This window comes from Podarcis melisellensis (assembly GCF_964234715.1).
Source record: "Podarcis melisellensis genome assembly, chromosome: 17".
In the NCBI taxonomy this organism is placed as follows: Eukaryota; Metazoa; Chordata; class Lepidosauria; order Squamata; family Lacertidae; genus Podarcis; species Podarcis melisellensis.
In genome coordinates this window covers 14,016,134-14,029,373 of record NC_138534.1, presented here as the reverse complement: position 1 = coordinate 14,029,373, position 13,240 = coordinate 14,016,134, and the positions used below count along the sequence as shown (strand labels likewise).

General features: G+C 42.0%; 3 long non-coding RNA genes across 3 annotated transcripts in view; all 3 read left to right on the top strand.

Moving 5' to 3' along the window:
* LOC309360385 overlaps positions 1-13,240 on the top strand; it is a 115,741-nt gene that overhangs the window by 42,350 nt on the left and 60,151 nt on the right. The window lies entirely within an intron of this gene.
* LOC309360390 overlaps positions 1-13,240 on the top strand; it is a 44,598-nt gene that overhangs the window by 6,546 nt on the left and 24,812 nt on the right. The window lies entirely within an intron of this gene.
* LOC309359701 lies at positions 9,820-11,351 on the top strand. The gene is made up of 2 exons (XR_014163910.1): positions 9,820-9,944; positions 11,001-11,351. It is a non-coding gene; the product is annotated as an uncharacterized lncRNA (long non-coding RNA).

Below are 13,240 nucleotides of genomic sequence, written 5' to 3'. Positions count from 1 at the left end.
TTGCACATAACAAAATATGTAGTTTATCAAAATAATTGTTAAAAGGTCCATGCGGAATGTAGGCACCCTATATATAGAAAGGAGCATACCAGTGATATTTTAGCGAGCAGGTGAGCAGGTGGGGCCCATGACTTACATCATAGTGAGCTACACAACACAAAACACTGTTGCTGTATGTAGGTTTTATTTTATTTGTTTTTTATCTTTTATTTTGGAAATGTACATCCAGGTTTCTTTTCCTTTAATTTTTTTGGGGCCCCCCAAGAGAGTGGGGCCATAAGCTGTAGCTTGTTTAGCTTATACGTAAATCCAGCAATCTGTTGAAGCAAGCACACAGTTTATCACCAGTGCCTTCTACAGCCCTGTATCAACTGTAACCCACCCTTTGCTAGATTCTTTACAGTCCTTCCAAACAACCATTATGAGCCACATTATAAGTCTGGCTGACACTCTTTGACTCGGTCGGTCAAAAGTGGTGCAGGCCTGATATAACACAGGAGTCTGAAATTACCAAAAGACAACACTGTATGAAAACGATCGCTTCGTAATGGCAATGACATTATTCGTTACTCTAAATATAATAGTTTTTGGGAATTTTTGAAGATCAGCAAGTTAAAGAGTTCTTTCAAAATGTAATCACGGCCCCAGATTGACAATATCTTGCTTTGAATCAAGCAAGAGTCTTTCTTCTCAACCCTCGGGTAATGAACGCTGTGCATTATGATGGATGTTCTGTCTGCAAAGCTTCTGCTAAGCTTCTGCTCACGGTATTCTTCTTACAAATCAGTTTCTCTGTCAGCTAATCTTGCCCAGAGGCCACCATCTCCTGAGATAATCTCTTGCAGATGAAGCCCCCATTGCTAGGAATGGAAGCTGTAGCAGTTGAAGTCCCATTCATTTAAACAAAGCTACCACAAATGACTGTCACGGAGGATGGTGCCAGTCTAAAATCCAGACATGTACCATCGTGTGGAAGAGTATCGGTCAATTTATTCTTTTTTTAAAAAAAAAATCAATAGCAAATAGTGACAATACTTAAATTTCTGGACAGCTGTGCCAAATATGGGGAAAGCCAAATATAAAATTATTGTATTAACAGTGTTTATAGTCTTATTACCCTGTAATTATATTACATCTGTGGCTGTTTTTTCTTTCCTTTTCATGCCTCCTCTAGCATACTGCTGCCTGAACTTGTTTGAGAAACGCAAAGTAGGTGAAATGATCTCTTTTTATTGGCCAAGCTTGTATTTAAAGATTTGGGAACCTTTGGGATCTTGCAGGGTTCTTTCTTAGACCAGGAGGTTCAGAGAAAAGCATTATAGGGCATTATCTGGTCCCAAGTTTAATAGTTTTAAGTCCTGTTGACCCCACTGGGGGACCAGAGCTCATGCTAACATTTTCCCCATGGAAATCAGAGTGAGTTGAAAAATCTCTTAATCTCTGGTCCCATCATTCAAGTTCCCAACTTTCTTCAAAGGCAGGAAAAGATCAACAACAAATCCCATAACATTCACTTAAACTGGGGGACAAATTCTAGTACACCATAATCCACCCAGTTCCAGTGTGGATCTTTCCACAGATGGTTGGATGGTTAGATAAATGTCCCGCCTCTCATGGTCACATGACTCTCAGGAGGGCTTCCTGTCACAGGCTTCCTTTTTCTTCCTGAATTTGAGTTCCCATCAAAGGCTGCAATCCTAACCCCAGTTACCTGGGAGTAATCCCTGTTGAATTCAATACGACTAAGCAGACACAGAATTGTGTCGTAGAAAGAGAATTCACCACTATAGAAGGTGGTTTTAATGTCTACCTTTGCAGAAGTGCATCAAGAGATGTTTTATCTGGTCTAGAGATGGGAAGGCTTGGGGGGGGACCAAAAAAATGGGGAGGACGGACCAGGTTTTTTTCCGTTTTCCCCCAAAGCCATTTTTTTCACCAGGAAAATTGAAAAAAAAGAGAAGTGTGTGCAATATTCAAACTATATCAAACTGGTTGGGTTTTTTTTCAAAATTTCCAGAAAAAAACGGCCTTGAAAAAAATGGGGGGGACCCTGGTTTCCCCCCCAATATTTCTGGGTTTTTTCCAGGCCTTTCCATCTCTAATCTGGTCCAGTGTAGAACTCCGGGTAGCAGAAACATCTGCAGTGGAAATCCTTTCAAACAATGTGGTGATTTGGACGAGTATCCCATTTCTCATTTTAACTTGCATTCTGGGACAGCCTTCTTTGCAGTGCAATCTGATGAATATCTCTTCAAAGGTAAGTCCCAATGGGTTCAATGGGACTGACTCCCAGGTAAGGACCGTGGAGTTAATTAAGTAGATTTCAATGGGTTTCCGTCAAATGTTTGTGTTGTGTTGAATCCTTACGAATAGGTCTGCAGTCTGCGTTCTCCAGGAACATGCATGCAGGAAGCGAGGGCAAAGTTCTTCAAGAATGATAACCACACAGCGCATATGATATTAGACAAGGGATCTGTGCCAGTTTCCTGTCTGGGCATATTCAGTGTGTGAGTCACTCGGAATACTTTGCGCCTGTAGTCAGATTGTGACTGAGAACATAGGAATGTTCAGCCCACCTCACCCTGTGTCCTGTCAACCTCTTCAAGCTTCATTCAGGTGGAAGATAGTCTTTCATAAGGGAAGCCACAGGGAACCCCCACTTGGGTTGAGGCTGCCATGTGAGGGGAAAGTGGGATCCGACACCTTTTTTCCTCCCACAAAGCCAACCCATGGATTACCGTATCTCTCCAGAGCTGCGATGAACCACAAAAGGGGAAACTTGCAATCTTATAAGTGCAAGCTCCCAAGTTTCTCCCTAGATAAAAGGTAAAGGGACCCCTGACCATTAGGTCCAGTCGTGGCTCACTCTGGGGTTGTGGCGCTCATCTCGCTTTATTGGCCGAGGGAGACGGCATACAGCTTCCGGGTCATGTGGCCAGCATGACTAAGCCGCTTCTGGCAAACCAGAGCAGCGCATGGAAACTCCATTTACTTTCCGCTGGAGTGGTACTTATTTATCTACTTGGACTTTGACATGCTTTCGAACTGCTAGGTTGGCAGGAGCTGGGACCGAGCAATGGGAGCTCACTCCGTCGTGGGGATTCGAACTGGCGACCTTCTGATTGGCAAGTTCTAGGCTCTGTGGTTTAACCCACAGCGCCACCCACGTCCCTCTCCCTAGATAGCTAGCAACAGTTTAGGAGCACAGTGGTACCTCAGGTTACAGATGCTTCAGGTTACAGACTCCACTAACCCAGAAATAGTACCTCAGGTTAAGAACTTTGCTTAAGGATGAAAACAGAAATCGCGCGGCAACAGCGGGAGGCCCAATTAGCTAAAGTGGTACCTCAGGTTAAGAACAGTTTCAGGTTAAAAACGAATTAAGTTCTTAACCCGAGGTACCACTGTACTATCAGACCCATTACCTAGGGTGAAAAAATAGGCTCTCCTATGAAATAGTCCTCCCCATTGCCATGACTCTAATCCAAAATGGGGTTGTGCTGATTTTTCAAAAATAAGATTAGTTTGGAAGTTCCAAACCTGGAGCTCCAATGTGATATAGCTGAACTATATATAAGCTCCTCAAAGCAGAGAACTGCCTTATTTATCTTGTTTCTCAATTATGCTGGTACACTAATGGTGTTAAGGAGCTTACAAATAAGGTTAAGCCAGGCTTCTTCAACTGCGGCCCTCCAGATGTTTTTGGCCTACAACTCCCATGATCCCTAGCTAGCAGGACCAGTGCCCAGGGATGATGGGAATTGTAGTCTCAAAACATCTGGAGGGCCGAGGTTTAGGAAGCCTGGGTTAAACTGAGTGCATAGGATTGCAGCAGTTCGCATTCAGCGTCTTACATGATTTGTAAATTCATTCTCAATTAATAATTGACCTTAAGGGTCAAAGTACATCTTTTAATACAACATCAATATGCAAAAGCAAGAAAATGCAATACAAGCCAGAAAAGACCTGTAGTGGTTATTATACAGCCATGATTTTATTTGTGGCAATGATATGATTGATTGATTGATTGATTGATTGATTGGCTGGTTGCTTGGTTGCTTGGTTGCTTGGTTGCTTGGTTGCTTGGTTGCTTGGTTGCTTGGTTGCTTGGTTGCTTGGTTGCTTGGTTGGTTGCTTGGTTGGTTGGTTGCTTGGTTGGTTGCTTGGTTGGTTGCTTGGTTGGTTGCTTGGTTGGTTGCTTGGTTGGTTGGAGCACTCATAACAATGCCACAGAACCCACTTTACAAATGTGTAACAAACAAAATAGAGAATATTGTTGAATATGCTGGCTGATCATCCTTTTACAGATAGGTAGCCATGTTGGTCTGCCATAGTCAAAACAAAAAAAAAATCCTTCCAGTAGCACTGTATCTGAAGAAGTGTGCATGCACACGAAAGCTCATACCAAGAACTAACTTAGTTGGTCTTTAAGGTGCTACTGGAAGGAATTTTTTTTGTTTTGACTATGGCAGACCAACACGGCTACCTATCTGTAACTGGAACTATGGAAGGCACCACATTGAGCCGCATGAAATGGAAGTCCATCAACCTCACCTGTGTATCTGAAGAAGTGTGCATGCACACGAAAGCTCATACCAAGAACTAACTTAGTTGGTCTTTAAGGTGCTACTGGAAGGAATTTTTTTTTGTTTTGATCATCCTTTGTTAGGCTAGTTCAAGATGATTAGCTCGATGTGAGTTAATTGTGTATTATTCCTGACAGCTTTATCTCTAGCTTTTGGGATGCAGTACCCATCAGCACCTAAAGGAGAAGCAGAAAAACGATTACTTTTACATTTCAGTTTGGGCAGAGATCGCTGCAAATAACCTGATGCTGAAACATCTGGGCTGGGATGGCTTTTTCCTGTGGGCCAGAAAAGGTTTCCCATCCTGACCCATTTGCTTCCAGCATTCCCTGCTTCCATATTTGTGGATCAAGCAAATATGACAAAGATAGCATAATTATCAAGTACTGTATTTCCCCCGTGTATAAGACTATACCCCCCCAATTTTTTAAAGTTTAAAATTGGGGGGTCATCTTATACATGGAATGTTGCAATGAAATATATAAATAAATTTATTTCTTAATTTTGGACTCAAAAATTAGGGGTCGTCTTATACATGGGGCGTCTTATACATGGAAAAATACAGTAAAGATACTGAAAGTGTTTAGGGGTGGAATTTGAGGCAGTCCAATATTAAATCAGATTCAAAAGGGATCCTGGCAGGACCGAAAAGTCAAAGTTCATGAATACTGCAGAATGGGAGAGTCAGTTTGTAGCTGAGCCTCTTCTCTCTCAACCTCAGTTCTGTCTCTTTTTCTTTTCTACACATTAACTGCCAACTCTGTTGCTCTCCTCTCTGCAGACTGCAAAGCTCTGCTCCCATGAAAATGAAAGAAAGAAATTGTGGCTGAATTTAGAAAACTACCACTACTTTCCTGTTACCATTTGATTACAAAAGCAGTCTTTCTCTCTCTCCTAATCAGGGCCGGATTTAGGTTTACCTTTAAGCTCCTGAAGGTACTGGGGCCCTTTATAGGTCCAGCTGTCCTTTGTCAACAACCAATTGTCACTGTTTTTTGTGTTGAATATATGCTATATGGTAATTTATGGACCTCATGGGTATCTCAAGCCATTTGCACATGCTGCCATGCAACCAGTCCATGCAGAATGTAGGCACCCTATATATAGAAAGGAGCAAACCAGTGATATCAAAAGTAATTATCAAAGTAATTGTTGATCCCTTATTTTGGCTGCTGATCCCTTATTTTCAAGGCTGCTGGTCCCTTATTTCCAAATCTGTAAGTTGACAGCTATGCTCAGGTCTTTGTAGAGAGTGCAAGACTCCTATCCAGACATTTCAATGCTACCATCTCCACAGGGCAGACGTTTCTCAGGCGGGATCTTTTGGAATCTCCAAAGAGTTCTTTCCCCAAACCCGGATCTTGGCATCCAGGGAAATTCTGCATATATTGCACCAAAATTCCCGGCCTGCCTCCTGAAATTGTTCCGTCCCTGCAGGACTGAAAGATGCATTTTCAAGTGATTTGACCATGGCTGGGAATCTGTACGTGCAAAAGCAAAGGGGAAGGAAGTTGCTACAGAAAAGCAAAATGTATTCCACCACCCAAAGTGGTTTGCTGCAGTCGTACGTACCTGTGACTTCCAAACTCTATTGGCTTCTTAAACATTGGTGAAATATTAAGAAGAAAGATACGTAAGAATCAAAGAAATCTCAACAAAGATTTTTATGACTCTTGCGCTGTTTCTGTGATAAAAGGTTGTTTGCACTGAATCATGGAAACCACAAACAGTTCTGACATGCGCCCAGAAACGTCTCAAGACCTTTGTTCTAATTTCATACATTCTTCGAAACAATGGCTCAGTCCCTGCTGAGGAGAAAAAAATGCCGCACTGTCAGTTTACTTGTTTTATTTTCCTCACAACCGGCTTTGATCACATTCTGATTTTACTTTCCATAGGGAAATATTCCTCTTCATTACTTAATTCAGCTCTCCTTAATCATCAGTAGCTAAAATGGCACTGTTAAATAAGAGGCATTAATAAATGCAAATTTATGAATCATCCATGACATTACATTGCTATTTTTTTAATGGCAACCATGACTTTTTCTATGGCTTCATACCAAATTGATAGAACCCGTAACTTCAAATCGAAGCAACGCTTGATCATGTTAATGAATAATTTCTAATTATAGATTCATTTCTCCAATATCCCCCCCCCCACTGCCACACCATATGAACACTGTTCCAACATTACAAAAGCTATTGTTACAATGAGAATCCTAAGTATAAAACATATTCTGGAAGTACATGTGTTTTGGGGGTTCAAAGAAGCCTGGGTTGCTTACCCTGTAAAGTCTCAATTTCAGGTGTTTTACTAAAGTGACTTATACTATATGAAGCTGCCTTATGCTGTGATGGGGGACAAATTCACTTGGCTGACATTTTATTGCACATCTGCCTAATTCACACTTGCTGAACCAGTATGTCAAGTGAAGTACAGTATTCCTTCAAAATGTGTACTGGGGGAGACCCAGTACAGCATTCAGAAACCCAAAGGGAAATATTTTAGCAACTCTGTTACTGATTTAAAGGGCCATTTGTGAACATATGGTGTGAAATTGCTATATTGAAACTTGTCAAAGAGGTTCAATTCTATCACTGGTGGCCTATATAGGAATAACAGGGTGTTTTGTGTAATCAAGACTGCTTTGCAAAGGGTCGATACAATTTTCACAGCCTGTATTTTATTGCATTGCGTTTTGTTTGCTTCTCACATTCGCTCCCCAACTTAGGATAACACTTCGTTCATCTGATGAAGTGGATTCTAGTCCATTGACGTTTACTCCTTAGTTAATTTGCTACAGGTTTTAAGGCATGGGTAGGCAAACTAAGGCCCGGGCGGGGGCCGGATCCAGCCCAATCGGCTTCTAAATCCGGCCCACGGACTGTCTGGGAATCAGCGTGTTTTTACATGAGTAAAATGTGTCATTTTATTTAAAATGCATCTCTGGGTTATTTGTGGGGCACCCCTCCAAAAAAATATAGTCCGGCCCCCCACAAGGTCTGAGGAACAGTGGACTGGCCCCCTGCTGAAAAAAAGTTTGCTGACCCCTGCTTTAAGGTATTTAAAGTTTCACAAAGACTCACTGATGTTTTTGCGGCGGCTGCTCTTGTTTATTATTAATATCATGCCTGCCGTGCAGGACGCAGTGACTAGTCGCTTCTGCTTAAAAAGGAAATATTACTGACAACACTTTAAGAAATCAGAAAATCTGATTTGTATAGAGATCGTGACAAATGTCCACAAAACCAAGTAAAATAATAATAATGTGAAATATTCTTCTTTTATTTGATGTGAGAGGAAGATAAATTTAAAACCATGCATCTGAGCTCCATTTACTTCGGCAGATCCTTCCAGTGGGTGTTTTAACTTGTCTGTGCGCAAGTTTGCATTCTTGAGAGTTTGTTACTATTTCTCCTGGGCCAAATTGCATGTGATGGCAGGCGACTGATGGCTTTAAACGGGACGGCCTCAATTATGTATTTAAAGCAGGAGTACAGTATGTGATTAAGGCTGCAGTTTCCCCCACTTACCTAGGAGTAACAATGTCACTCAAGGCATGTCTACTTTCACTACAGCTCAGTCGGTAGAGCATGAGACTCTCCATTTCAGGGTTGTGGGTTCAGGGCCAGATTTAGGTTGGATGCGGCCCTCAGCTACTGAAGCATAGCTGTCAATTTTTCCCCTTTCTTGTGAGGAATCCTATTCGGAATAAGGGAATTTCCCTTAAAATAGGGAAAATGTTGACAGCTATGTGAAGGTAATGGGGCCCTTTCTATGTCCTTTGTCAACAACAAACTGTTGCTGTTTTTTTTGTGTTGAATATATGCTACATGGTAATTTATGGACCTCATAGGTATCTCAAGCCATTTGCACAGAACAAAATATGTATTTTATCAGAGTAATTGTTGAACTGAAATACAATTAAGAAGTATATTAATAGTGAAATACCGTTAAGAAGTATAGAAGTATAATAGTGAAATAATTGCTAAGCTTGGTTTTGGAACGCTTTGGTTTTAGAACAGACTTCTGGAACGGATTACTGGTAGGTTTGAGAACCAAGGTACCACTGTATATAGAAAGGAGCAAACCAGCGATATTTGAGGGAGCAGGCGAGCAGGCAGGGCCCCTTCCTTACATCATAGCTAAATAAGCATAGCTAAATCTGCCACTGCTTGTGTTCAAGCCCCACACTGGGCCAAAAAGATCCCTGTGGTCCCTTCCACCTTGTATGATGCTATGATTCTACTTATTTCATAAGGCTCATTGAGTCGATAGGACTTTCCCATAACATTTTATTAATTTTCCAACATGAACAAAAATCCGGCACTGGTTCCATGGTAAAGCCAAAGCAAATATCACATTTGTCCCTTTGTCCGCAGTACTTAGAAACCTCAATTTTCTCCCCCCCCCCTTTAATTTTTTTTTTATTCAAAATTAAAACAAGACATATTATCCAAAAAAACATATCCTTGTTTCCCCCCCCCCATTTTTCCTCCCCACCCCCCAAAACCCCCCAACTTCCCTCAGTTCCAGTCTTTGGTTTCTCTGAGACTGCTGTTTTCTGCATGTTACCAAGCTGTATAGATCCTCAAAATATTTAGCTGATTATTACCAATAAAAAGTATGTGAATGTTTATTCAAAACCTGCCAAGGAGTCCAGTTCACTTGGTTGCATCTTCAGATACTTTGTAAAGGGTTCCCATTCATCCTTAAAGTCACAGTTATCCTTTGTCCCATAGCTTATATGTCAGTTTTGCCAGTTCTGCATAGTCTGTCAATTTTTCTTGCCATGATTCTTTAGTTGGGGTTTCTTCAGTCTTCCATCCTTGTGCTACCAGAACTCTCGCGGCTGTTGTTGCATACATGAAGATGTTTTTCAGCTTTTTTGGCAGGTCTTTCCCTACATCCCCCCAAAAAAATGCCTCGGGTTTTTTAACAAATGTTAAATGGAACATTTTCTTCAATTCATTGTATAGCATTTCCCAACCTTTTTTTATTACATTACAATCCCACCACATATGATAAAATGTCCCTTCCTTTAGAAACCTCGATTTCCAATCCCAACGCCCAACATTTTGTTCAATCGTCTGGAAGAGGATGCTATTAATGTACACTTGTTTTTTCTCATCCACTGAGGAGTCAAGGTTCCGACACGTGTTCTAGAACCTCCCGTTTTATTATGAGTCAGTCTCTTTGTGGCAGAGGCCATGTGAATTGGTGGACACCTTCAGGTTTGAGCCTGTTCCCCAGCCCAGCCTTTATATATGTTGGCAGAGCTTGCTGGCCCGCAAGGCAGGCTCATCATCCCCTTTTGGCAAGGGGACCAAGGCTAATGACTAGCAAATGGGAACGGTGAGTAATCCATCAAGGAGCCAAGACGTCCAGCCCATAGGATCATTCATTTCCACAATGAAAATTCAGCATCCGTTTTGGTGACTTATGGTCTTGAACTCGCAAGTGGGTCAAGGTGGGAGATTCTCTTGAGAGTTCCTGGAAATAATAAAAAAGTCAACGTGAATTTGAATATTTTTTATGTTCTTTGGAAAGTCACACATATAAAATAACAAAGTAACCTGCAAACAAACATTCTTGAGGGAAATGTCCAATTTCAGTGTTTTAAAATTGTCTGGTTGGTTGTTCATTATTGTAGGGTTTAAGAATGTGGAATTTCCCTAGCGTTTTTGTGTGTTGTTTTCATTTATGATTTTTTTTTAGTTAAATTGCAAACTGCTTAGAGATTTCCCCCTGAAATACACAGAGTATATAAACTGTCCAAAAATTAAAAGAAACTCCCTAGTCTTTTCTCTAATACAGGAAGCCTGTGTGTGCTTATTCTTTGAAGATACCATCTGAACAAAAAGAATAAATATGGCAATATATAAGCCTACACAGAAAAAGCAGTGACCAAATCGAAGTGGGAGCAGATGGGAGCAGATTGACAGCCAAAGGGCTCTCAAAGGGGCTTTGAAAACATTCTTGCATTCAAATCTGGCATCAGAAACAGAAATAAGTTGTTTTCCCTATCATGCTAGAATTATCTTGATGGCATTTCTTGCCTGGGACCCCAGTCACCCCTGGCGTTACCCTTCAGCCTCTCCCTTCTAGGCAGCAGAGCCTCTTGGGATCCATTAATGAATGAATGAATGAATGAATGAATTAATTAATTAATTAATTAATTAATATACTGCCCTTCATCTGTAGCTCTCAGAGCGGTTTTCTCTGATTCCAGAGAGTAGGGTGGATTGTGTTCATTCCAGGCACGAGCCCACTGGAAAGAATGGGAGTTGCACAAAGGCAAAGCAGTACACATTTCAGAGGGTGGATTGGGCCCAAAGGAAATTACTCTAGAGTCAAGTGACATTCCAGTTACTTGTGTAATTACCCAGTTATCTCCTCTATCTTCACTAGTGTTAGTAAAATAATTTCTGAACCAAGCAATCCCTACATGACAATGTCTGTTTTTGCGGGAAATCTCCGTGGCTTAATTATCGTTGCAAAACAGATCGCCAGCATTGATTGTGTGGGAATGTTTTCTTACTAGGAAACCAGATTACTCCAACAAACCACAGAACGAGGAGATAAAAATGAAAATGAGCAGCCGTCCTTGCGCAGTTGTGATTTTTACAATGGTCTGTTAATGCAAAATCCTGTTTGCATTATCCCAGCATGGCAGTTGATCAGTAACTGTTGCTTGAGTCATCTTTTAATTCTACCAAATATGACATTGTACTGAAGATAAATGAAACTATTTTTTAACTATTCCTTTGTAATGTGTACTTCTTTTGTATTGCTATGGATACAAAAAATTATCCATACTGGATAATCTCAACGGATTGCATCTTCAAAGGAATTACAATTGGGCCTCTGAATGTGACTAACATGACTGGGGGAATAGCTGCAGTCATGTTGGCACCATTCAGGGGTGCCTCAACTCAATTGAGTCATAACACAGAAGGGCTATAACTCAGTAGCAGAGCTTCTACCAGAGCCAGTGTGGTGTAGTGGTTAAGAGCAGTAGACTCGTAATCTGGGGAACCGGGTTCGCGTCTCCGCTCCTCCACATGCAGCTGCTGGGTGACCTTGGGCCAGTCACACTTCTCTGAAGTCTCTCAGCCCCACTCACCTCACAGAGTGTTTGTTGTGGGGGAGGAAGGGAAAGGAGAATGTTAGCCACTTTGAGACTCCTTTGGGTAATGATAAAGCGGGATATCAAATCCAAACTCTTCTTCTTCTACCGTACATGCAGGTCTCAGGTTCGACCCTTTACATCACCAGAAAGGACTCCCTCCCTGAATCCTTGGAGATCCACTTCCAGTGGATCTGAACTATATAAACACATGATCTGACTCAGTAAATGGCCATATGTCTTTCCAAAGCAGAGAAGGGTTCCCTTCTGAATGAATTCCAACAGCCTTTAGTTTCCCTCAAAGAAAAAATGCAAAATATCTTCAATATGTCAGCCTCAGACTTATACATGGCATACAAACCACAGGGGCAGTGATTTGGAGAGATCAGAGGCAGTCTTCTTCCCATTTATGTGATTTTTTTAAAAGCAGGAACATCTACCTCTGTGGCTTACCCTGCACTTCCACACACTAAGAAGTTCTCACCATAAACAACTTGCAGCTTCATGTCCACTGCTGTTTGGGAAATCTAAGAAACCCAAAGAATTTGTGGTTCAAATCAGTACAGCATAGTTTTGAAAGGTTCAGTCTGCCGTGTTGATTCAAAATGGCATCCAATTGCATCCAAGTAGATTTCAGGAACCATCATGCAAAACTGGATTCTGCTTTCTTAACAGGTATCCAAATATATAGCAAACGACTTTCCCAAATATATAGGAGACCAAGAGAATGTGCCTGGCAAAATTGCTGAGATTTGCAAATTGACAATTCAATGTGTTCGTTTTAAGCACTCTACATGCCCCCCTCCTTCTGGCAACTCTTGCAACCAAGGTGTTGCCAAATGTACTGCTCTGCTTTCCTTGGGGGCCACATCAGTGAGTCCAAGAGGGGGTCTTATCAACTGGGCAGGTCAGATCTCCATACACACGGCACAGGCTTGTGCCCTGGGGAGGTCACTTTGGTGCTGCTAAAACGGGGGGAAACCAATGTGGGGTGCAGCAGTTCTAAATTAAAGTAAAGGTAAAGGGACCCCTGACCATTAGGTCCAGTCGTGGCCGACTCTGGGGTTGCGGCGCTCATCTCGCTTTATTGGCCGAGGGAGCTGGCGTACAGCTTCCGGGTCAGGTGGCCAGCATGAGTAAACTGCTTCTGGCGAACCAGAGCAGCACACGGAAACGCCGTTTACCTTCCCACCAGAAAGGTAGCTATTTATCTACTTGCACTTTGACATGCTTTCGAACTGCTAGGTTGGCAGGAGCAGGGACCGAGCAACGGGAGCTCACCCCGTCGCAGGGATTCGAACCGCCGACCTTCTGATCAGCAAGTCCTAGGCTCTGTGGTTTAACCCACAGCGCCACCCGTGTCCCAGTTCTAAATTACTGGCCTGTGATTCTCCAGTGGTTTGACTTCACCCATGGAGGCGCACTCCATTGTCTCTCAATAGACAGAAGCCAACAGCTTGCCTCCCTCTGACTATGGTTACCAGATTTTTTTCAATGAATCCGGGGACACTTTTTTTTTTTA